General features: G+C 46.0%; 1 long non-coding RNA gene across 3 annotated transcripts in view; it reads left to right on the plus strand.

Moving 5' to 3' along the window:
* Positions 1–3,871: 3,871 nt before the first annotated feature.
* LOC132378886 (uncharacterized) overlaps positions 3,872–25,021 on the plus strand; it is a 65,716-nt gene continuing 44,566 nt past the window's right edge. For 2 of the 3 annotated variants that reach the window (XR_009507213.1, XR_009507214.1), the window contains exons 1-2: positions 3,872–4,440; positions 12,508–12,597. This is a non-coding gene — a long non-coding RNA (uncharacterized LOC132378886). Of the gene's footprint in view, positions 4,441–4,614; positions 5,191–12,507; positions 12,598–25,021 lie in introns of those variants that run through there. The other variant, XR_009507215.1, reaches the window with a different exon arrangement.

The following is a 25,021-nucleotide window of genomic DNA, read 5'->3' on the forward strand; positions in this document are numbered from 1 at the left end:
CTAACAGTGATCCACCGGTCCTCCAGGTTTGGTGGTTCAGCTCAGGGCTAACAGCCCTGACTGGTAAAACTAGACTGTTGCCGAAACAGCAATGAAAAATTCTTCTACATCTGAGTGTGACGGTATTCCCGAGTCTCCACCCAGGACTTGCATGCCTGACAGTGGTGAAAGCAGAGATGAAGCTGGTGATGAAGGAAACCCTGAAAACCGCCAGAGATGGAGGACCTTCATTGCCATCCTAAATGCAGGCAGTGTAATGGGCAACAAAAAACAACATTCAACAGGAAAGCTTGTGGGTTTCCACGCCCGGTGACATGACTCTTTAATGATGTACATAAAACTGAGAGGGCAACTTAGAATGGAAAGTAAAGAACATTCTTTAACAGTGTCCAGCACAGGAAGTGGTGTCGCTACCATACAATCGCTGCGATCTGGGATCGATTCTGCCCTCTGGTGCCACCTGTGTGGAGTCTGCGTGGTCTTCCTGCGGCTGAGTGGGTTTACCGGAATGCCCCAGTTTCCTCCCAGGCATGTGAGCATTTCTCAGGGCTTTTATTCTGTAATGCCCCTAGTGGTTTGTCGAGTGGTAAAATTGCGGGGAAAGAGCCTTTTGATAGGTTTCTGATTAGTAAGGGCATCAAAGGGTACAGCGAGAAGGCAGGAGAATGGGATTTAGAGGTAAGGTAAATCAGCTATGAACAAATGGTGGAGTGAACTCAATGGAGCAAATGGAATTGGGAAGAATGAAGGCAGATCTCATTGAAACCCATTGAACATTGAAAGGCCTAGGTAGAGTGGACATGGAGAGGGTGTTTCCTGTAGTGGGGGGAATCTAGGGCTGGAGGGTACAGCCACAGAATAGAACAGAGATAAGGAGGAACTTAGTTAGCCAGAAGGTGGTGAATCTGTGGAATTCATTCCCATTAGTAGTTGTGGGTATACTTAAAGTGGCGATTAGTAAAGGTGTCAAAGGTTACAGGGAGAAGACAGGAGAATGGAGTTGGGATGGAAAAGCAGAGCAAACTTGATGGGCCGGATTGTCTAATTCTGCTCTTTTGTCTTGTAGTCTTAAAGATTCTGTGACTCTGGTATCGAGTGGGGGAGGCTACAGATACAAACTGCAGTGAAGTGATTTATGTGGTGTCTGGCGGTTTCTTGATGTTGACAATGAGAGATGGTGTACAAATAGAATGTTCTTCATTAAAATCAACAACTCTCAGCTAAATGGCGATGTCTCTTACAATGATTTATCATGGTGAAACCCCAGTTTGCTTGGCTGCGTAGGTCTAGGGAAGGCACACTCCAGTCCCGCCAAGCCCGTGAGATTGAGACGACTCTCCCACCCCAAACCCCGGTGTGTGTGGACGCTGTGTAATTGGCCACCCTGTTACAACTCAGGGCCAAGAAACAACAGACAGCACACTGCAAATAAATAAAGGAATTATATTTAGGAATGTTAACTTAACTAACAGGGTGGTAAAGAAAAGAAAGAAAAAAACCAAAAATGGCCTACTATAATTAAATAGTCAAATATGCACGAGATGGAGCTCATCTCTCTCTACCAGAAGTTGTATTCACCGATCCACAGTAGATCTTTGCACCTTGCTCCATCGAATCACAGTTCCCCACCAGGTCGGATCCCATGACCTGTTTTTTCCAACATCTTCCCTCTTTATGTCCTACTGAATAAACTCACACTGGTGTCAGGCACACAAGGAAAAACCCACTTGCCTGACTGGACGGCTCACCCGATACGTCAAGCCATAACCCAAACACTGCTTCTACAGAAAGATCATTCCGTTAGCAGTGAAACCTTTCCCTGGTTGCCCTGGTTATACACTGGGGTGCAAAGGATTCCAAAGGATATCCATACAGTTGTATGCACAACCCTCTTTCTTATTTGATATGAAAATACACCTATAAAAAACCTTCAACTATCTATGTATGAAATTATTTAGTGAACTAAATACAATATTCACTTGTTAATTCCCGGCCCAGTGAATTGTTGGTGGGTTTCTGAGTCGGCATTCCTTGCACGCCGGAGAAATGAGGTCCAATGATCCTCTGGGCTCTTGAATCAGCGAGACTGGAGTTCGAGGCCTAGTGTTCAGTGATCGGTGAGTCATTAGGTTCAAAACCAAGTTCCGAGGGTGGAATTGGAAATCCGCAAGCCAAGGCCCAGGAGCCATGAGACTGCATATCTCTGTGAATCCACTGGGGAGTTGAAGGCCAAGCTTCTGGAGGCTGGAAGGCAAAGGAAACAGCCTACCCTGGGGTTAGAGGTCTGTACACAGGTGTAGATGACAGGGAGGAATGGGTCTTGCTTTGCTGTTGTTGATTTCTTGATTGACGTGCTTTATTTTGTTATTCTGCCGAGCATTGTGGGTATGCTACCGTATGCTGGTGCTGGAAGGTGTGGTGACACTTGCAGGCTGATCCAGCACTCCTTTGGGTGTGCTGGTTGTTAAAGCAAACAACCCATTCACTGTATGTCCTGCCGAAAGGTTTTGGTCCAGAATGTCGACTGTACTCTTTTCCATAGATGCTGCCTGGCCTGCTGAGTTCCTCCAGCATTTTGTGTGTGTTGCTCGGATTTCCAGCATCTACAGATTTATCTTGTTTGTGCTTGAATCTCAAGACTTCAGCAGCAAAGATTCACAAGTTCAAAGTTCAAAGTAAATTAATTATCAACTACACATATGTCACCATATTCAACCCTGAGATTCATAACTTACTTATTGAGATACAACGTGAAATTGGACCTTCCAGCCCAATGAGCCACCGCCTATTTAACCCTAGCCTAACCACAGGACAATTGACTATGACCAATTTATCTACTCACTGGTATGTCTTTGGACTGTGGGAAGAAACTGGAGCACTCTGAGGAAACCAGTTAACCCTCCAGGAAGATGCACTTCTTTCCATAGGCTAAACATCACCCACTTGGTTTCCAGATCTTCTTTAGCTCAATCACTCCTGTATTAACAGCAGTAATATATGCCTGATCCATGAGCCAATAATCATTGAAGGACCAGAGGTGGAGAGAGTCAGTAACTTTAAATGGGTGTCATTATATCAGAGGACCGGTCCTGGACCCATCGTATTAATATAATTGCAAAGAAAGCACAGCAGAGTCTCTACTTCATCAGAAGTCTGTGGATTTTCAGCATGTCATCAAAATCCTTGGCAAACGTCTGTAGATGTGTGGTGGAAAGTGTGCTGACAGTCTGCATTACAGCCTGGTATGGGAACACCAAAGCCTTTGAGCGGAAGATACTTCAAAAGGTTGTGGATTCGGCCCAGTGCATCATGGGTAAAACCCTCCTGACTCGAGTGCATCTACATGAAACGTTGCCCTTGAAAAGCAGCTTCGATCATCAAAGATCACCACCACCCAGGCCATGCTCTTTTCTCGCTGCTGCCATCAGGTAGGAGGTACAGGCATCTCAGGACTCGCACCACCAGGTTCAAGAACAGTTGCTACCCCTCAGCCACCAGACTCCTGAACAAAAGGGAATAACTACACTCATTCTACTTCTGGTGTTCCCACAACTGAAGGTCTCACTTGCTGTTTATATTTGCATTTGCACAGTTTGCTGTTCATTGACCCTGTTTACAGTTACTGTTCTGTAGAGTTGTGAAGTATGCCCGCAGGGAAAAAACGTCAGGGTCGTTTGTGGTGACTGGTATGTACTTTGAGAATAAATTTTACTTTGAACTTTAGGTAGAACTCTAATTATTGGTTATTGAGTTTTTTAAGAAGTTCAGTGATTCAGCAACGGACTCACTGGTGCTGATTTCCCAACTCCCTGGAAACTTACTGGGATTGCAGTTCCCATGAAACTCACCCGATCCAATACCTCCTCCCCGATGGTGGTGACAAGATGAGGGCTTGTCCTGGATGGGGAGGGTCCTCAGATCCAAATTCCCAGTGTGCTGGGTTAACAGAACTTGATTGTGCATACACCTGACTAGATCTCTCAATAAGGGTGTGGGAGGAGCTATGGTATGAACTATGGTATAAGTTGATGAAAACCATCTGCATTTGATGAACCATGCTCTGCTCTCACATCAAAGTTCAGTCAAGGACCAAATGAAAACAGGTGGGAGACAGGCAGGTATGGCAGGAAGGCGCAGATTTGTTTCCGCCAGGCCAGGAGAAAACATGGAAGTGTGGCTTTCCCAAAGGAACCACAATAATTTTCACACCCAGTTCTGTCAATGCCTGATGCAAGTTTTTTCTGGTAATTAAATTATTTTCATTCACCCATTTCTAGGCAATGGATGTCACTGGATATTTGCCAGCAGTCATTATTCATCCTTAACCCTTTAACACCTAATCCTTGAATGAAGGAGACTACAAGTCAAACACGTTGCTGGGTCTGGAGACACACAGAGCCCAGGGATTGACAGCAGACATCGCCAATCCCCACCTCAGAGGTGAACCAAATAAGATTTTACAAGCATCTGGGAGATTCAGTACTGAGCTCAATTTGTTACTTTAAAAACTACAGGTTATTTAAAATTTAATTATTTGGAAATAAATTCCAGCTGTCATGGTGGTATTTGAACTTCTGTTCACGGGGTCAATGGTCCAGAACTTTGAATATTACTTTATTAAATTAGCAGCCGCTCTACCATAAATGGTTCCATCAGACTCAACGCGTGCATTAACCGGGGTTCTGTGCTCGTCATGAGCACGTCTGTAAATATTGCACTGGTTGACTCTGTGTTGGCATTCTCGCACACTCGATCACTCGATCCCTCCTCCTTCCACTGGTCGGAAGGCAGGGTGGGTCCGAACCGCCTCACAATTCCAACGGAATCAGGGCATATAAAGATCAAAGCTCGCAGTCAAATTAGGATGGAGTATTCCACTTCCTTGTTCTGGCTTCAGCCTCCTTTCCTTCCAGTCCTAGTGATGGATCGCAGGTCAAAAATTCTATTGTTTATTTTTAATTTGATTTTATTATTTGGAGATGCAACACCGTAACAGGCCCTTCTGGCCCACCGGGCCCTCGCTAGCCAATACTCCCGTGTGGCCAGTTAACCTACACGTCTTAGTGTCACAGTGTGCTCTCGGAGGACTGGACCCAGGCCCGGAGGAACGGCAGGCTTTCTCTGTCACAAACCAACTCAACCCAGGAGCGGAGGAATGGCAGGATCCCCAGGAGGAGGCGGAAATAAGAGGTTAGACATAGGAGTGCTAACAGAGCCTCAGGGGAGTGACTGAACGACACCGCGAGACAATTCATTCTCTCCAGCACAATGACTCTGCTAAACGAGAGTCCTCTTTAAATAATCATAGAATGCAGGAATCCCATGCAAGTCAGAATTAAACTGAAGGCACAAGGGCTTAACGATTAGTAAATACAGGTGATCAAGAGCCCTGGAAGGTCAAGCCGTCGAGGCCGCAGGGCTCGTGACACTTAGGAATGTGGGAGGAAACCAGAGCACCTGGAGGAAACCCATGTAGTCAAGGGGAGAACATGCAGACTCCTCATAGACAGTTTGGAATTGAACCCAGGGTGCTGGCACTGTAATGGCATTTCATTAACTACTACTCTACCATGTTGCCCCTTTTACCCTCCTCCATAGACACTGCTTGACTCTCTGAGTTCCTCCAGCAGTTTGGGTGTTTTTGCCAATGCCTGCAGCAGTTTTCAGCATCAAGTTAACCCGAAGGTCCTTAAATGCTCAGTGCTAACCCCAGTATGGCAAGCAACTAGCTCCATGCACCCTTTCCCTCCTCTGCACCTCAGTTGTTACACTTTGACCTATGATATTGATACAATTCTTGCAACCACTTCATACAATATCAATCTAGTTTACAGCCAGCATAATTTGGGAACAGACGGACTCATATATCCCGCTCATTCCAAGGTCTGGACAGCATTGATCTCAATCCAGAGAACCTCAAAGTCTAATTGAATCTTCCAAAGTCTTCCAAAAATTTTTTTAAATGGCGAACTCATTATCCAGAGTTGGCAAATGCTGAGTCTGAACTAAAAAGATTTGATCCACGTAGGCAGCATGGTAGCATAGCTGTTGGCATAATGTTAATGTAGCACCAGCAATAAGGTTCAATTCTGCCGCTGTTTGTAAGGAGTTTGTTTGTTCCCCAGTGACTGCCTGGATTTCCTCTGAGGGCTCTGGTTCCCTCCCACATTTCAAAGACCTATGGGTTAAAGTTAATAAACTATGGGCACTACAATGTTGGCAACAGAATAGTGGTGTTAATTGTGGGCTTGCCCAGTGCATCCTCAGCTTGTGCTGGTCATTGATGCCAATGACACATTCGCTGCCTGTTTCAATGTACATGTGAAAAATGAAGCAATGCTTTATCTTTCAAAAGAAGAATGGCGCAATGGTGTTCTTGGTTTCATGGACCGTTCAGAAATCTGATGGCAGAGGTGAAGAAGTTGTCCCTAAAACATTGAGTGTGGGTCTTCAAGCTTCTGTACTTCTTCCCAGAGTCTCGGCTGGTGCCAAACTGTATCGGTCTCTGCCGGTCCTTTGGGTTCATCAGGTGCATAGGGCGGGTGAGTTTGCTACATGGGCAACAGCTTGCTCTCCATATCATAGTGCCCTGACGTGCATATCCAGACAGCTAGGGCGAAACGTCCACGATCGACCCTGACCGACGGAGGCCTCTCTCACTCACTCGGTAATTAGAAGATGCCCCGGATTATGAGAGTCCACAATGATGGATGCTGCTTTCTTGAAGGTCAGCGTTTTGAACGTGTTCTTGATGCTGAGGAAGCTTGTACCTGTGATGGAATTGGCTGAATCTATCACCCTCTGCGGCCTCCTTCAATCCTGGCGTCTCTAAACTAGAATGAAGCAAGCTGACACAATACTCCCCTCTGCACATCATTAGAAATTAGCAAAAGTCTTTGTAACATACTAAACCTCCTCAAACTCCTATGAATTATTGTCTTCTTCATGATTGCATCAATATGTTGGACTGAAGATAGATCTTTTGAGATATTGTCACCCAGGAAGTTAAAGCTGCCCACCCTTTCATCTGCTAAACCCTCAATAACACCTCAATGTTTTGCAGGAAAGTAGTTTCAGGTTAACCTTGGTTCTGCAGGCAAGCTCAAGTGGTTCAAAGCTGATGCCATTGTATTTGCTAAGAACTTAATTTGAAAGAATAAACATCTTTAACATGTAGGTGGAACAGTGGGGCAGCTGGTAGAGCTGCTGACTCACAACTCCAGTGACCCAGGTTCAATTGTGACCTCTCATATTATTTGAATGAAGTTTCCTGAATTTCCCTCTTCCCACTTCTCAAAGACACATGGGATGGTAGATTAATTGGCCACTGAAAATTGCACCTTGTTTATCATTTCAACGGCAACAGGAATTGAACCATGACCTTCCCGTTGCTGACTCTATAACGTTTTATGCTAAACAATTTATTCATGGCTTGCACTGTCATGAAACAACAGATTTCATGACATACACATTTGTCAGTGATGATGAACCTGAGCAACACACGCAAAATGGAGAAAAAGTGCAGTCGGCATTTTGGCTCAAAACCCTAAACCTGATGCTGATTCCAATTCTGATTCCGAAAAGCATAAATGCACCAGATTTTGGGGCAAAGTGTGGGGTGGGTGGGGGGACTGAGAACTTTGTTGAATTTAGGACATTATGATCAGGGAGACTGGAAGCCAATGAGAATCAGCAAGCACAGCAACCAGCGAAATCATTGGCTAATCTTTGGATTAGGAAGGGTTAATTTCTGTACTTGCAAATAAAAGTAATGCCTATTTCATTATAGTAGAGAGATTTCAATGTAACATTATCTTTTCATCTGTAAGAAGTTAGTTTAAATCCTACACAGCTCACAGGAATGGAGAAGTCCCCTCTCCCCTATAACTGTACAGAATGAAGTAAAAGGAATTTGCTTCTATGTTAGTCCAGCGGAAATGAATCTATTGAACAAGAATTACCTGAACTAATTCTGTACAGGGTTTACAGTGTCATACAGAAGCCTTACTGTTGTAACAGATTCCTCTAGAGCTGACCCATGATTTAATTGACCTGGGGGTGTTTAATGTCAAAATTGAATAGACAAGTGATTGTAATGCTGTCGCTGTTGGCTTTCATGAGCTCATAGGCAATACAAATACTTAAGCAATGTTGAAATCTCATGATCAGCAAAATACACAAGAAAAGAAAGGCATCCACTACCAGGAAAAGCCATCCGACCTATCTGGCTCGCTTCTTTCAGTCCCCAAACCTCACTCTCACATTTTGGATGCTTTCCTCCCATTTGTTGTGTCTGGTGGATTTATCACTTCAGTAAAATACTTTGGGGAGTTGTCCTTAGAGTCCTAAGCAATAAACATCCCTCAACCGACGTCACCTGACTTGGCTGCAGCACTTCCTGTGTATAAGCATTACACTTCAAAAGCTATTCACTGTTTGTCAAGACCTTGGGGACATCCTGGGTTCATAAAAAGCACTTTAGAAAACATCTTCCTGTCTTCCTTCCTTTCTTTCTCCCTTCCTCCCCTAATTCCTCTTCACCATTTTTTCTTTATTTGCTCCTTCTTCGCTCTTCATTATTCCTACTGTCACCTCTCATTAACTCGCTTTTCTCTCTTTCTCTTTCTTTCTTCTTCACTTTCTCTCTTTCGTTATTATTGCACGTTCTGTCCTTGCCCATTCTTTACATTCATCCCCCTATTATCTTCCTTTTCCCTTTCTTCAGTGTTATCAATTTTAGAAGTTCCTGCTCTCTTCTTGGGTTCTTGACATGGGTTCACTTGCTCTTAAATTTAATGCTTCTGACTACTCAGCCAAAATGACGTCAAGTAAAATTTGACTTAGTGACACATGAGGTATTTGGAAACAAAACATTGCTCCAGCTCTTTGTAAAGCTAATATATTGACATTGCAGAATCTCCGATTGAGTTGTGATGGTATATGGATTTCATTATAATGTTGTGAAGTAATATAGGATGGAAACAGGCCATTTGGCCCAATTTGGTCCATGCTGACCAAGGTGCCTACCGAAACTTCACATTTGCCTGTGTTTGTCCCATTTCCCTTTAATCATTTCATGTCCCTGTAACTTACATGGTCGTGATATGCTGTAAGCAAGCTTTTCGTCATACCTGTACCTCACCATACTTGTGCTTTTGACAATAAACTGACTTAATTGACTACCTGTCCAAATGTCTATTAAATGTTGCAATTAACCTGCCTCAACCATTTCCTCTGGCAGCCTATCTACATACCCAGCATCTTCTGTGTAAATAGTTGCCTCTCAGGTTTGCTTTAAATCTTTTCCCTCTTACTTTAAAACTCTAGTTTTAGGATCACCGATCCTGGTAAAGGACTTACCTTACTTATGAATTTCACAATTTTATATACTTTTATATATTTAATTATATATATATAAATTATATATAATTTTAAATCACTCCTTAGCCTCCTAAGCTCCAAGGAAAAAGGACTGAGCCAAGTCAATCTCTCCTCATAGCACAAACCCTACATTTCCAATAGCATTCTTGGGATTCTTCCCAGCTTAATGACATCCTTCCTATAGCTGGTAAAACTGCACAAAATACTTCAAATATGGTCTCAGCAAAGTTCTGTATAGGTGCAATATGACATCCCAACTCTTGTACTCAATGCTCTGGCTGATGAAGGCAAAGATTTCTTAAAACTTCATTCTAAGCTTCAAAGAAGTGTTGAACTTTGGTCTTGACCTGGAAATGGAGGTCCCTGATCCACCAGCATTCCATGACCAAAATCCACATGCAATCTATAAATATTCTTGGCAAATATTTCTGAAGTGATAGGAAATTAGTGAGTTTTGGTTTACAAAAGTTCACAAAGTAAATAAAAATAAAAATGGAGACACAGCAAGCAATTAGGAAAATGAATGGTGCATTGGCCCTTATTGAGATTGAATTGGATTAGTTTAGATTGGATTGGATTGAATTTGATTGGGTTGGATTGTATTGAATTGAATTGAATTGAATTGAATTCATTTCTTACATGAAGAGTACAAATCTTTATGTTACGTCTCCATCTAAATGTGCAACGTGCAATTTATGGTAACTTGTAATAAATAGTATGTACAACAGGACAGTCAATATAACATAGAAGTACAGTTGTATCAGTGTGAATTAATCAGTCTGATGGCCTGGTGGAAGAAGCTGTCCCAGAGCCTGTTGGTCCTGGCTTTTATGCTGTGGTACAGTTTTCTGGATGGTAGCCACTGGAACAGTTTGTGGTTGGGGTGACTCAAGTCCCCAATGATCCTTCAGGTCCTTTTTACACACCTGCCTTTGTAAATGTCCTGAGTAGTGGGAAGTTCACATCTGCAGATGCTCTGGGCTGTCTGCACCACTCTCTGCAGAGTCCGGCAATTGAGGGAAGTACGGTTCCTATACCAGGCAGTGACGCAGCCAGTCAGGATGCCCTCACAAGTGCCCCTGTAGAAATTTCTTAGGATCTGGGGACCCATATCAAACTTCTTCAACCATCTGAGATGAAAGGGGTGCTGTTGTGAGATCCTCGGTGATGTTTATGCCAAGGAATTTAAAACTGTTCACCCTTTCAGCCCCAGATCCATTGATGTCAATAGGAGTTAGCCCATCTCCATTCCTCCTGTAGTCCACAACCAGCCCCGTTGTTTATGCAACATTAAGGGAGAAGTTGTTTTCTTGACACCACTGTACCAGAGTGATGATTTCCTCTCTGTATACTGCCTCAGTATGATTTGAGATTAGGCCAATGAGAGTAGTGTTGTCAGCAAATTTAATTAGCAGATTGGAGCTGTGAGTGGTGACACAGTCATGGGTATACAGAGAGTAAAGGAGAGGTCTTAGGATTCAGCCCTGAGGGGCACCTGTGTTGAGGGTCATGGGGCAGAGGTGAGAGAGCCCACTCTTACCTCCTGCTGGTGATCTGACTGGAAATCCAGGATCCAGCTACACAAGGTAGAGCGAAGGCCGAGGTCTCTGAGCTCCTTGTTGGGACTGGAGGGAATTAGGATGTTGAATGCTGAACTGTAGTCTAAGAACACCTTTCTCATGTAAGCATCCTTCTCCAGATGTGTAAGGATGGGCTGTATGGAAGAGCTGTGGCTTTTGCATCCTCCTTTGATTGGTTATGTTGGTAGGCGAATTGGAGGGTGTCCGGTGCTGTAGATGTAATCCTTGACCAGCCGCTCAAAGCATTTGTCTATTATTGAGGTGGGTGCGACAAGACACCAAAAGTTCAGACATGTTACCTTAGTCTTTTTAGGTATAGGAACAATGGTGGATATTTTGAAGCAGGAGGGCACTCTACACTGGGAGAGGGAGAGATTAAAAATGTTGGTAAACACACCTGTCAGTTGTGCTGCACACACTCCGAGTACTCGCCCTGGGATGCCGTCCAGTCCCGTAGCCTTGCAACTGTCCACTCATTGGAAACACCTGCATACTCCAGCCTCAGAGATAAACCAAGCTGTAGGTCGCATCAGCGGCTCTCCTCAGGGCCTCATCAGTGATGGCAACATCAAATTGAGTGTAAAAAAGATACAGCTCATCGGATTGGATTGGACTGGGTTGGACTGGATTGGATAGGATATTATCTCCATCATGGACACAGATCTCCCCATCAATGGAAATATCTTCAACAGGTATTCATCACTAAGGACCCTCATCATCTGGGACATGCCTTCTTCTCATTACTACAATTGGGGAGGAGGTACAGAACCATTGAAGAAAAAGAAGGAAGAGAACCAGAGGGAGATGATGGGCAGTTGAGGAGAAGGGTTGAGAGGGTAACCAGAATGGGGAATGGAAAAAGAGTGAAGGAGGGAGGGGGTAAATGACTGGAGGTTAGAGAAATCAATGTTCATACCCACAAGTTGGAGTTACCCAGACGGAATACGAGGTGTTGTTCTTCTGGTCTTTATGACTCTTATATGGCACTAAAAAGGTTTGATTTATTTATTGCTTATTTATTTATCTATGATTTCTATTTCTTTCTTTTTGTATTTGCACAACTTGTTGTCTTCTGGTTGGTTGGCCTTTCGTTGATTCTGTTATGGTTATGATTCTATAGTTTACTGAGTGTGCACACAAGAAAATGAATCTCAGGGTTGTATATTGTGACATATATTTATTTTGATAATATTCTTACTGTGCACTTTGAAATGCAGAAGGGGAGCTGATGGGCATGTGAGAGAGAGAGAGAGAGAGAATGGATTACCGGACTACAGAGAAATATGGCAAGGAGAAATAGTATTGATGGCTGTGCTTCGCTGCGAGCTGGCCTGAACTGACAGAGTGAATAGGCTACTTCTGTGTCATTATAAACATCACAAGATAAATCGCATTTAACACACCAGCAGCTGACATTTATCAGGCTGCTTATAGATGTTATAAGAAACTGCTTGGAGGCAGGCACAGAAACCACTCTGATTTAGGTTTTGACATTGGTGATAAAGAACAGATGCAGAATAACAAATGAAGTCATTAATTATTACAGGAAGTCCTGGGAGATCCTGACCCTGCAGGCACAACTCCCTGACAGTTACTCTAACAGTACGTATCCAGCAGGACGCTGATGACCTATAAGGTAAGGCCATCACTGTCAGTGGCAGGATTCTGCTTTATTTTGTACAAGTATTGTTAAACTGTGATAAAGGATCGTAGCAAAGTATTGTGAAACTGTGAAAAATTGTAGCTCAATACATTCTTTTTATCATAACCAATGCTCCAGGGAGAAAAAGGTTTGCAGCCCATTACACTTTATATCACTTCAGATCATTTCAGCACTCTTTACGACCAATGAAATACATTTGAGGAATAATAGTTATTGTAATGTAGGAGCCACAGCTGAGAATATGGGTACAAGATCCTATAAATAGCAATTGATGAATGCAGAGGTAACCACTTTGTATCAGTGTTTAGGGGGTAAATGTCAGGCAGGACGCAGGGAAAATCTTAAATACGGAAATTCTGCAGATGCTGGAAATCCAGAACAGCACACACAAAATGCTGGAGGTACTCAGCAGGTCAGGCAGCATCTATGGTAAGAAATAAACAGTCCGGAAGAAGGGTCCCAGCCTGAAACATCAACTGTTTATTCATTCCCATAAATGCTGCCTGATCCACAGGCAAAATATGCAGTTTTCTCCCAAGATGGTACTGTAGCAGTATGCTACACGCAGCGCTAAAATTACGACACGGAGTTGGTAACTGCAGTCGCAGGAAAAAACTTTATTCAAAATCCTCAGCCTCACTTTTAAGCCTCCCTCAACCTGCCCCCCGTGGCGCAGAGGCTCCAAAGCTCTGTGCTCGCAAACCCCCGTAGGCTATCTAATTGTGAGTCGGTTCGGATGTGCCAGGAAATGGGTCGCCACATAACCCCCCCCCCCAGAACCGGCGATACACCCCCCAATGTCCACAGTCTGGGCCAGAACCTGCTTGGGAGGTCGGCCTCTGTGCCGAGGTGCCGGAAACTCGGCCGGTTGTGCCAGGTCCACATGTGCCGGTTTGAGGCGGTCCACTGTGAAAACCTCCTCTTTCCCCCCAACGTCCAGCACGAACGTGGACCCGTTGTTCCGGAGCACCATAAACGGCCCCTCGTATGGCCGCTGCAGCAGTGGCCGATGCCCGCCCCTTTGTACAAACACAAACTTACAGTTCCGCAGGTCTTTGAGTACGCAGGTCGGGTTCCGCCCGTGCTGTGAAGTGGGTATGGGGGCCAGGTTACCGAGCTTCTCGCGTAGTCTGCCCAGGACTGCTGCGGGATCTTCCTCTTGCCCCCGTGGGGCTGGTAGGAACTCGGCCGATGAGGCGTGCAGGTCGTCCTTGGGCGCTGTGCGGATGCCGAGTAGGACCCAGGGAAGCTCGTCCGCCCAGTTGGCTCCACGCAGGCGGGCCATGAGGGCCAACTTCAGGTGGCGGTGGAAACGCTCCACTAGCCCGTTCGACTGTGGGTGGTAGGCAGTGGTGTGGTGCAGCTGAGTCCCCAAAAGGCTGGCCATAGCTGACCAAATGCTGGAGGTGAACTGGGCGCCTCTGTCGGAGGTAATGTGGGCCGGTACACCAAAGCGAGATATCCAGGTGGTGATCAGGGCTCGGGCGCAAGATTCAGAGGTGGTGTCGGTGAGCGGGACCGCCTCTGGCCATCTTGTGAACCGGTCCACGATAGTCTGGAGGTGCCGCGCTCCGCGCGACACTGGCAGAGGGCCCACGATATCCACATGAATGTGGTCGAAACGCCGGTGGGCGGGATGGAACTGTTGCGGTGGGGCTTTGGTGTGCCGCTGCACCTTGGCCGGATGGAGGGATGCGCCAAGTTATGAATGGAGTCGAAAACACAGCGCCGCCAGGCTGTCGGGACGACGGGACAGGGCTGGCCGGTGGCGACGTCACAGAGTAGGGTCCTCTCACCGGGGCCTACGGGGAGGTCCTGGAGCTGCAAACCGGAGACTGCGGTTCTGTAACTCGGAATCTCCTCATCCGCCTGCTGCGCATCTGCCAGTGCCTCAAAGTCTACCCCTTGGGAAAGGGCATGAACGGTAGGGCGAGAGAGCGCATCCGCCACGACATTGTCCTTACCCGAGACGTGCCGGACATCCGTCGTGTATTCAGAGATGTAGGACAGGTGGCTTTGCTGGCGGGACGACCAGGGGTCGGACGCTTTCGTAAACGCAAAGGTAAGCGGTTTGTGGTCCGTGAACGCGGTGAAGGGCCGACCTTCTAGGAAGTACCTGAAATGCCGGATTGCCAGGTAGAGTGCCAACAGTTCCCGGTCGAAAGCACTGTACTTGAGCTCGGGTGGCTGCAGGTGTTTGCTGAAAAACGCCAGGGGTTGCCAGCGACCTGCGATGAGTTGCTCCAGCATCCCACTGACTTCTGTGTTAGATGCGTCCACTGTGAGGGCGGTAGGGGCGTCCATTCTGGGATGTACTAGCATTGTGGCGTTCGCCAAAGCTTCCTTCGTTTGAACGAAAGTGGCCGCGGACTCCTCATCCCAGGTAATGTCCTTGCTCGGACCCGACATCAGGGCGAACAGGGGGCGCATGATCCAGGCAGCTGAAGGGAGGAAGCGGTGGTAGAAATTGACCATACCTACGAATTCCTGAAGGCCTTTGATCGTGGTGGGTCGGGGGAAGTGGCGGACCGCATCTACCTTAGCGGGCAGAGGGGTTAGTAATCCTGTGGCCCAGGAAGTCAATGGTATCGAGTCTGAACTGGCATTTGGCGGGGTTGATTGTAAGACCGTACTCACTCAGTAGGGCGCAGAGTTGATGGAGGTGTGACAGATGCTCCTGACAACTGCTGCTGGCTATGAGGATGTCGTCCAAATAGATGAACGCGAAGTCCAGGTCCCATCCCACCGCGTCCATTAACCGCTGGAACATCTGTGCGGCATTCTTCAGGCCAAACAGCATGTGGAGGAACTCGTAAAGGCCAAACGGGGTGATGAGAGCCGTTTTGGGGACGTCGTCAGGGTGCATCGGGATTTGATGGTACCCTCGGACGAGGTCTACCTTGGAGAAGATCCGTGCGCCGTGCAGGTTTGCTGCAAAGTCCTGAATGCGCGGCACAGGGTAGCGGTCCGGTGTGGTAGCCTCGTTCAGCCTGCGGTAGTCGCCGCGCGGTCTCCAGCCTCCCGTCGCTTTGGGCACCATGTGCAGTGGGGAGGCTCATGGGCTGTCGGACCGCCGGATGATCCCCAATTCCTCCATCCTCTAGAACTCCTCCTTCGCCAGTCGGAACTTGTCCAGGGGAAGCCGCCGAGCGCGGGCGTGGAGGGGTGGTCCCTGGGTCGGGATGTGGTGTTGTACGCCGTGTCGGGGCATGGCCGCTGTGAACTGCGGTGCCAGAACCGATGGGAAATCCGCCAGGACCCTGGTGAAGTCGTTGTCGGACAGCGTGATGGAGCCGAGGTGAGGGGCTGGCAACTAGGCTGCACCCAGGGAGAACATCTGAAAGGTCTCAGCGTGTACCAGTCTCTTCCTGGGCAGGTCGACCAGTAGGCTGTAAGCCCGCAAAAAATCCGCACCCAGAAGCGGTTGGGCTACGGCGGCCAGTGTAAAGTCCCACGTGAACTGGCTGGAGCCGAACTGTAGCTGCACCTGACGGGTGCCATAGGTCCTTACTGTGCTGCCGTTCACGGCCCTCGGGGGGGACCCGGTGCCCTGCTGCGGGAGTCGTAACTCGTCGGAGGTAAAATGCTGATCTCGGCACTAGTATCGACCGAAAACCGGCGTCCCGACCTTCTATCCCACACATACAGGAGGCCATCCCGATGGCCAGCCGCCGTAGCCATCAGCGGCGGCTGGCCCTGGCGTTTCCCGGGAACTTGCAGGGCGGGCGACAACGGCGGGCTTCTGCGCCCCACCGCTGGTGGTAGAAGCACCAGGGTTCCTTGGGCCAGGGGTTGGCGGGCTCTGCGGCCGGGCCTGGACTGGTTTGCTGCTGGAAGCGTGGCTGGGAGATCTGTGCGATGGACGCCCCGCTCACCTTTTTGGCATTCCACAGCAAGTCCGCCCGGGCTGCCACCTTCCAGGGATCACTGAAATCCGCGTCGGACAGCAGCAGGCGTATGTCCTCGGGCAGCTGCTCCAGGAATGCCTGCTCAAACATGAGGCAGGGTGTGTGTCCGTCGGCCAGAGACAACATGTCATTCATTAAAACCGATGGAGGTCTGTTGCCCAAGCCATCCAGGTGCAGTAAACGGGCAGCCCGCTCGCGCCGTGAGAGTCCGAAAGTCCTGAGGAGCAGGGCTTTGAATTGCGTGTACTTGCCGTCTGCCAGGGGCGACTGTACGAACTCCGCGACCTGGGCCGCTGTGTCCTGGTCAAGGGAGCTCACCACGTAGTAGTAGCGGGTGTCTTCTGAGGTGATCTGGCGAACGTGGAATTGGGCTTCGGCTTGCTGGAACCATAGGTTCGGTCGCTGTGTCCAGAAACCCGGCAGTTTCAACGAAACCGCATGAACAGAGGCGGCGTCGGTCATTTCTGGTCCAAAAATCGTTTGGACCATCGGGGTCACCAATTGTAGCGGTGTGCTACACGCAGCGCTAAAATTACGACACGGAGTCGGTAACTGCAGTCGCAGGAAAAAGCTTTATTCGAAATCCTCAGCCTCACTTTTAAGCCTCACTCAACCTGCCCCCCGTGGCGCAGAGGCTCCAAAGCTCTGTGCTCGCAAACCCCCGTAGGCTATCTAATTGTGAGCCGGTTCGGATGTGCCAGGAAATGGGTCGCCACAGTACCAAGAATCTTTTACACCTGTCTAAGAGACTTTATTTCATCTAAAATTTGCTGGAATTCTTTTAGCTGGATCCAGATGAATTGGGGAAGTGGGCAAGGAATGGCAGATCAGCTTTAATGGACAAATGTGAGATGTTGTCTTTGGTCTATTAAACCAGGGCAGGTCTTACACAGTAAATGGTAAGGTCGTGGGAAGTGTTGAAGACCTCAGACATCTAGGAGTACAGGTATATAGTTCCCTGAAAGTAGAAATGCAGGTGGAAACAATGGTGAGCTCACCTGGAAAATGGCACCTAATATGCCAAGATGCTGCTTATTGACTTCAGCTCGGTGTTTAATATGATCAAACCTCAGCAGCTGGTGAGTAAACCGTCCTCATTGGGCCTCAACACCTCTCTCTGTAATTGGATCCTGGACTTCTTGACAGGAAGGCCACAGTCAGTCCATGTTGGCAGAAGCATCTCTAGCTCCCTCAACCTACTACCGATGCATGAATACAGTTCCAACCGAATCGTCAGGTTTGCTGATGACACAACAGTGTCACCAACAATGACTACGAGATGACATACAGCGAGGGGGCTGAGCGGTTGGTGGAATGGTGCGAGCATCACAGCTTGAGTCTCAACATGGACAAGACTAAGGAGATGGTTGTGGACTTCAGGAAGCTGCAGGTTGATGTCTCCTCACTGCACATACAGCCGTGAGGAGAGTTAGGAGCACCAGGTCTCTGGGAGTGCACATACCGGGTTACCTCACCTGGGCTGCAGACCTTGGTGCTTCCATACCAAACTGTGATGCAACCAGCCAGGATATTCTCCACTGAGCATCTTCAGAAGTTTGTCAAAGTTTTAGGTGACATGCAGAACCCTGAAAACTTTTAAGAATGTAAAGGTACTCTTGTGGCTTCTTTGAGATGGCGTTTACATGATGGTCCTCCCTGCGTTCCATGTTGTACTGGGTCCATCCTCTATGCCTCTGTGTTTTCAGCTCAGGAAACTGAGATCTAAAAGCCTTTATGAACACTGTAAGAAGTTCTGAAGCTGCTATACGTTTTATAATCAGTCAAACACCAGCATGTTTCAAAAAGATAAGGTTATCTACATCTGGGCAGAAGTGGTGTCCTTCACTTTTCTTAGTTCTGCAACTCAATGCCAATCTGCTTCCTTCACCTGTCATGGCTTCAACACCCTTTGTGTATTTACCTACTGATTAGAATCATCAAAACATCAATTGAACACTCACATTGGAGATGATTATATCCATGGCCTTGAGTGTTATATATGTTTGGAAAAGATGAAATGTTATATTGTTAAACATATGCATGTTATTTTATACTGGCTGTGTTGTTTCAATCACTGGTCCACTCTACCATATAACTTCATCCAGTATATTCAGCCCTTTGATGGCAGATTTTCCAGACTTTTAGATGTTATTCATTAATCAGCACTCTATTATTTCTTTTTTTAATAATTTTATACAGTACTGTGAAAAGTCTTAAGCAAGTATGTATAGCTAGGGTGCCTAAGACTTTTGCACGGTACTGTATTTGTCAATGTGGAGTGGAGAGTGAGTCTGTAAATCTGGCAGGAGCAAAGGATGTTGGGAATGGTGAGACTTTTGCGCAGTACTGTATGGTAATGTCTCACTGAGCTCCAGCAGTTTCAAGGGAAAGCAGTGAACTGAATCCGGTGAATTTAAGGGGTGTGTGTGAATGGGCCTCCCTGTGAGTGAATGGGGAATTTGGAAACGGAGGTCTTGGTCAATGCATGGCGTATGCAGGAACCGGGGCCCCAGTGAGTGTATGGAGAATGCAGGAATGGGGACCCCAGTGAGTGGATGGGGAATATGGTAACCGGGGCTCCGGTGAGTACATGGAGATTGCAGGAATGGAGACCCCAGTGAGCAGATGGTGAATGTGGTAGCCGGGGCCCGAGTGGGTGGATGGTGAATGTGGTAACCAGGGCCCTGGTGGGAGTATGGGACACACAGCAAAATTCACCAAATAAGCCAGACACAGAACCATCAGGACTTCTGAACAGTCAGACAACAGATTATTGACGTTTTACTAATATTCAAAATAAAGTGTTCATCAGATCTAAAATCCATTGTGGTGAGATGTGCTCATGCTGCTTCTTGCAAAAGGTGTACAGGGGTGCTCTGTGGTCCACAACCTGAAGGCAGGGGCTGGCTTAGTAACATCCCCATAGACAGACATATTGAGCCTCTGCAGACCCTTCCATACCGGTCTGTATGACAGAAAGGGAACAGACACCACAGCATCCAAAAACTTCCAATTCCTTCTCACAGATATTATAGATGTCAGTAAATGGGAGAGTCTGCAGCTGAAGACGAACTTGAAGAATTCTAAAATAAGAGTTTGATGACTCTTCACTACTTGGAGTTTGTCTGTCACATCCATCCCCCTCAATGGCTGAAGGAGAAGTTTCTGCAAGTCGGTCTGGATCTAGCATAATCTCCAGCTGACTCTTCTTGGCTCTCCGAATCCTTTTCTGGATGAAAAACCTCTTGATGTTTTCCTTGACTGTCTTCATCCAATCCCTCCCTGAAATGATGGCTTAATGGTGGAATTGTGGGGCTAACTTGGTCTGACTTGCTGGAAGTGTAAAACACACTGCATAACATACTCCTTGAAGAAGGGTATCATTACCCTCATATACAAGCAGAAGTGGCAGAGGATGGACATCAGGAATTGGAGACCTATCTCACTCTTGAATGTGGACTATAAGATCCTGTCCAAGGCTATCACCAACAGGGTCAAGACTGCTCTGGGACAGGTAATCCATCTTGACCAAACCTTGCAGGAAAACCTCTGATAGTCTTGCACTATTTATGGATACCACTGCCTACATACAGGATAGAGGGATGAATGCCTACCTTGTCAGCTTGGACCAGGAGAAGGCCTTCGACAGGATATTTCAGGATTATATGATAGACATACTCTCCAAAATGGTTTTTAGAGAGGGAATCAGGAATTGGATCCAAATGCTTTACATAGATATCTGCAATGCGGCCCAAATCAGTGGGAGGGAGATAGAAGTCTGGAGTCAGGCAGGTTTGTCCATTCTCCCCTCTCTTGTTTGAATGCTGCATCAAATTCTTTGCTGAATCCCTCCGGAACGTTGAGAGCTTGAGAGGGAAGATACTATCAAGTCAAAACCTTCCTGTACAGAGACGATGTTACCTCCTCTGCTCAGATTCACAGTCAGAATTATCAGCTCCAAGTTGGCATCAAGAGGCCAGAGTCAGCCACATTTTTCGGCAACTGACCCAACCGATCAGATGTCCCCTTCACCATAAGCCCAGCTACTTGAGGGTGCTGGGGATCTATTCTGGAGGGGCTGAGGCATGTAGCAAGAATTGGCTGAGTGGACTGGGTCTGTAGAAGTGAAATTTTCTGTCAATAACTGAGAAGGAAGTGGTTATCAAGTTTGATGTGTTCTCAGGCTGCTGTACGTGATGGAGGTGTAACCAGTTCTCCACTCCTCTGCCTTGGTAATCACCTGGAAGGCCCAAAATGGTGTGAGTCTGACAGGTCATAATGCACAAGTCCTCAGAGAATGGGGGCAAAAATGTAACCAAAGTTGCCTGCATCCTGATGTCCACCTTTGTGTGTGACTGCATTCAGGTGGTGTGTGGACCCAAGGTACGCGGGCACCAAGTGTCACTATGTGCTGTGGTTCTACCTGTCCCTGGTGTTGCAGAAGATGTACCTAGCCTGTTACCATGCAGCATCACTACAGTACCTGTTGTTTGCAGATGAGTTATTCGAGTAAAACCCTGTGACCACAAATCCGTCAGGCAGTGGTCAGCATGGGACGTCCGTGCTGCCAAAGAGGGTATCTGGTGGTACTGTGGGGTAGGTCAATCAAATGATGTGACAGAACACTCATCCCCAAATCTCACCAACATGCACCAAGATCTAACTTGTCTGGCAGTGAAAGGGAACCTTCCATATCCTTCCTGTAGATATATCATCCCCAGTGCAAACACTTCCTTTGGGGTGGTTGTGGTGGGAAAGAAAAAGCCACCCAGCTCTTTGCAGAGTTTACATTTTCAAAGAGGACATGGAGGTGGATGCAAGGGTCCATTTCCAGTTCATCCCGGCGACTGCACATCAGATTAACTCTCTGATCGATGGACTGTTCTCAGGGGCATGCACCAAGACAAACACCAGGTACTGCTGGAAGGTCACCAGCTCAGTGAAAGACACACATTGGTCTGCTCCAAACTTTTTGGTCTTCCGGTGCAATGAGAATTCCGTCAGGAAATGCTGCTGACTGACACATTCCAGGCTACAGGAGTACATGCTAAGGGATGCACTGATGCTCTGTGCGGCCGATGTTAAGGCTCTGAGGGAAACGAGCACAGTCCAGGCTGCTTTCAGTATAGGACACGGAGGGACAGAATTGGGTGGGGAACACCCTTGACCACTGAAAGTGGTATCACCTCTGAGGACTACACTTGTGGCAATAGTACAATGCTATTTTTCTTTAAAAGTTTGCACTATTAAATGTAATGACCACAAATATGAAAGGTTTTTGTGCAGTTTCTTCCTTTGTATATATTTTTATTATGACTAAAGTCTATTTTTGAAATGTAAAAAGCTCTCATGGTAAATATGTAATTCTATTGAACTACAGTATTCATCTAATCCCAAAGTATTGAAGTCAGTCACCTGTTATCTTTGTTTTCTAGGAGTATAAAAGCTCAAAGTGCTTTTAATTCAGAGAGTTTGTACCGAGAGATCCTTCCAATAAACCTCCCCTGTGTTTGCTGAATAAAGACGTGTTCAATCTCCAGCTCTGGTCTCTGTGCAGCTCTTTCAAAGTCACAACAAAGGAGAACTCAATACATCACTCAGCCAAGCAAGGGGCTTGAAGTCTCAGCACCTTGTGGATCCACAAATCTTAGTCTGGAAGTCTAATTAACCTATAATAATCTGAAAAGCAAGCACAATGTAACACCATATGGGAAGAAATACCCCTGGTTCTCATTCTTCAACAATTTATAAGAGTTCAACACTTTAACATTCACTTCCTTGTATTGGGAATTATTTCTTGGCATCCAGCCCATCAACTCCCTTTAAAGACCCCAGATGGATCACTATCAATTTGACATTTTTCTGCAAATTGACTTCATTATTTAGCCAGTTAACCCTTAGTTGACTTCACTGAATCTCAGAATCAGAATCAGGTTTATTATCATTGGCATGTGATGTGAAATTTGTTAACTTAGCAGCAGCAGTTCAATGCAATACATAATCTAGCAGAGAGAGTGAGAAAGAAAATAATAATAAATAAAATAAAACATGATAATAAATACAGTAAACAAGTAAATCAATTATGTATATTGAATAGATTTTTTAAAATGTGCAAAAACAGAAATAGTGTATATTAAAAAAAGTGAGGTAGTGTCCAAAGCTTCAATGTCCATTTAGGAATCGGATGGCAGAGGGGAAGAAGCTGTTCCTGAATCGCTGAGTGTGTGCCTTCAGGCTTCTGTATCTCCTACCTGATGGTAACAGTGAGAAAAGGGCATGCTCTGGGTGCTGGAGGTCCTTAATAATGGATGCTGCCTTTCTGAGACACTGCTCCCTGAAGATGTCCTGGGTACTTTGTAGGCTAGTGCCCAAGATGGAGCTGACTAGATTTACAACTTTCTGCAGCTTCTTTCGGTCCAGTGCAGTAGCCCCTCCCTACCAAACAGTCATGCAGCCTGTCAGAATGCTCTCCACGGTACATCTATAAAAGTTTTTGAGTATAGTTGTTGACATACCAGATCTCTTCAAACTCATAATAAAGTACAGCTGCTGTATTGCCTTCTTTATGACTACATCGATATGTTGGGACCAGACTTGATCCTCAGAGATCTTGACACCCAGGAACTTGAAGCTGCTCAATTTCTCCACTTCTGATCCCTCTATGAGGATTGGTATGTGTTCCTTCATCTTACCCTTCCGGAAGTCTACAATCAGCTGTCATGCACATTGCAAAAAATGACTGGAGACATAAGATCTGATGGGGTCTTTCTGATTTTCTGAAGTAATGAATGTTTCACTTGTTTTAATGCACCAATACTTCTTTAGATCAAATACTGCTTGTTTTCTGGTAAACTGACCAGGTTTAAAGGAAGCTCAGGAGACAGGGCCCAAGTGAGTTCCAAACAAAAATGGAATGGGTCATAAAAAGAGTTTAAAAGAAGGGCAGGTTCTGTTCTAAGACATGAAATGGAATAACTCATTGAGGCGTGACTTCAGGAACAGAGTGGGAGGAAATTAAATTCCTGAAGTGATTCTACTTTAATTCTATTTAAATCTAATCCAGTGAGCAGTACTATTACATGATGCCATAAAGATTTGCATTTATGCAACTCCTTTGGGATCTTAATTCCTTCCAAGCTACTCCAATGAAATACTTCTGAAATTAAAAGAGAAAATGCTATTGGCAAATAAACAGTAGATCAGACTGCATCAGTGGAGGAAGAAACAAAGGTTTCAGGCTGAAGTCTTCTCATCAGAACTGGAAAAGAGAGAACAGAACCTTATTCTAAATCAGAGAGAAGGATGAGGATTGGGTCTGACAAAGGGAATATTGCTAAGGTTAAATACTGATAAAGATTCTCTTTGTCCTATCCATCACTCTCCCACTCCCTCTGCAAATTGTTTTCTCTCTTATAAGGTCCGACAAAGGGTCTTTGACCTGAAACATTAACCCAGTTTCTCTCTCCGCAGACGCTGTCAGACCTGCTGAGAGTCTCTCTACACCCTGAGCATAGTAAGGTTCATGGAAGCTTGAAGAACTGCAGCTTATCGTGTCATACTGCAGCCTTCCAACTTCAAAGTTCAAAGTCCAAAAAAAGTTTATTATCAAAGCACACATATGTCACCACATACAACTCTGATGTTCATTTTCTTCCGGGCATAATCAATAAATCCATAAAAGAATAACAACCATAATAGAATCAATGAAAGACCACACCAACCTGGGTGTTCAACCAGTGTTGAAAAGACAACAAACTGCGCAAATACAGAAACAAATAAGTAATAAATAAATAGGCAATAAATATTGAGAACAAGAGGTGAAGAGTCCTGGAAAGTGAGTCGATAGGCTGTGGGAATATTTCAAAGGTGGGCGAGTGAAGTTGTAAGTCAAGTTATCCTCTTTGTTTCAAGAGCCTAATTGTTGAGGGGTAATAACTGTTCCTGTACCAGGAGGTGTGAGTCCTGGGGCTCCTGTACCTCCATTCTGATGGCAGCTGCGAGAAGAGAGCCTGACCTGGGTGGTGGGGGATTCAGTTTCAATATCAGATTCAACAATATTGGATAACTTGTTTCCCCCATTGGTACAATAACAGGCTGTTCTGCTGTAGAATACCCATCTGGAATTTTAACTTAATGTTTTTCTCTTTCCACTGACACCTGCCTGCCTGATCATTTTGTACAAACTGTATTTCACAGCTTTACATAACTCGTTGTTTGTTTTCTCTCTCTCTCTAATGGTTCTCATTAACAGGTCAACAAAGTTCAATTCAAAGTCAAGTTTATTGCCATCTGCACAAGTACACGTAAGCACAGGTACTGTGGTAAACCATTTATATCTGTCTGGACGTGCCTGGACACGTCCCTCTGCTGACTGTTCCTGTGACTCCTCCCACAGACCCCTGTATAAAGGTGACTGTGTCACTGCTCCTCCCACTGTCCAGGACCTACATCCAGCATGGATGTGGATCCATTTTATTGTTAATAAAAGC

Source organism: Hypanus sabinus, chromosome 21 (assembly GCF_030144855.1).
Source record: "Hypanus sabinus isolate sHypSab1 chromosome 21, sHypSab1.hap1, whole genome shotgun sequence".
NCBI classification, from domain to species: domain Eukaryota; kingdom Metazoa; phylum Chordata; class Chondrichthyes; order Myliobatiformes; family Dasyatidae; genus Hypanus; species Hypanus sabinus.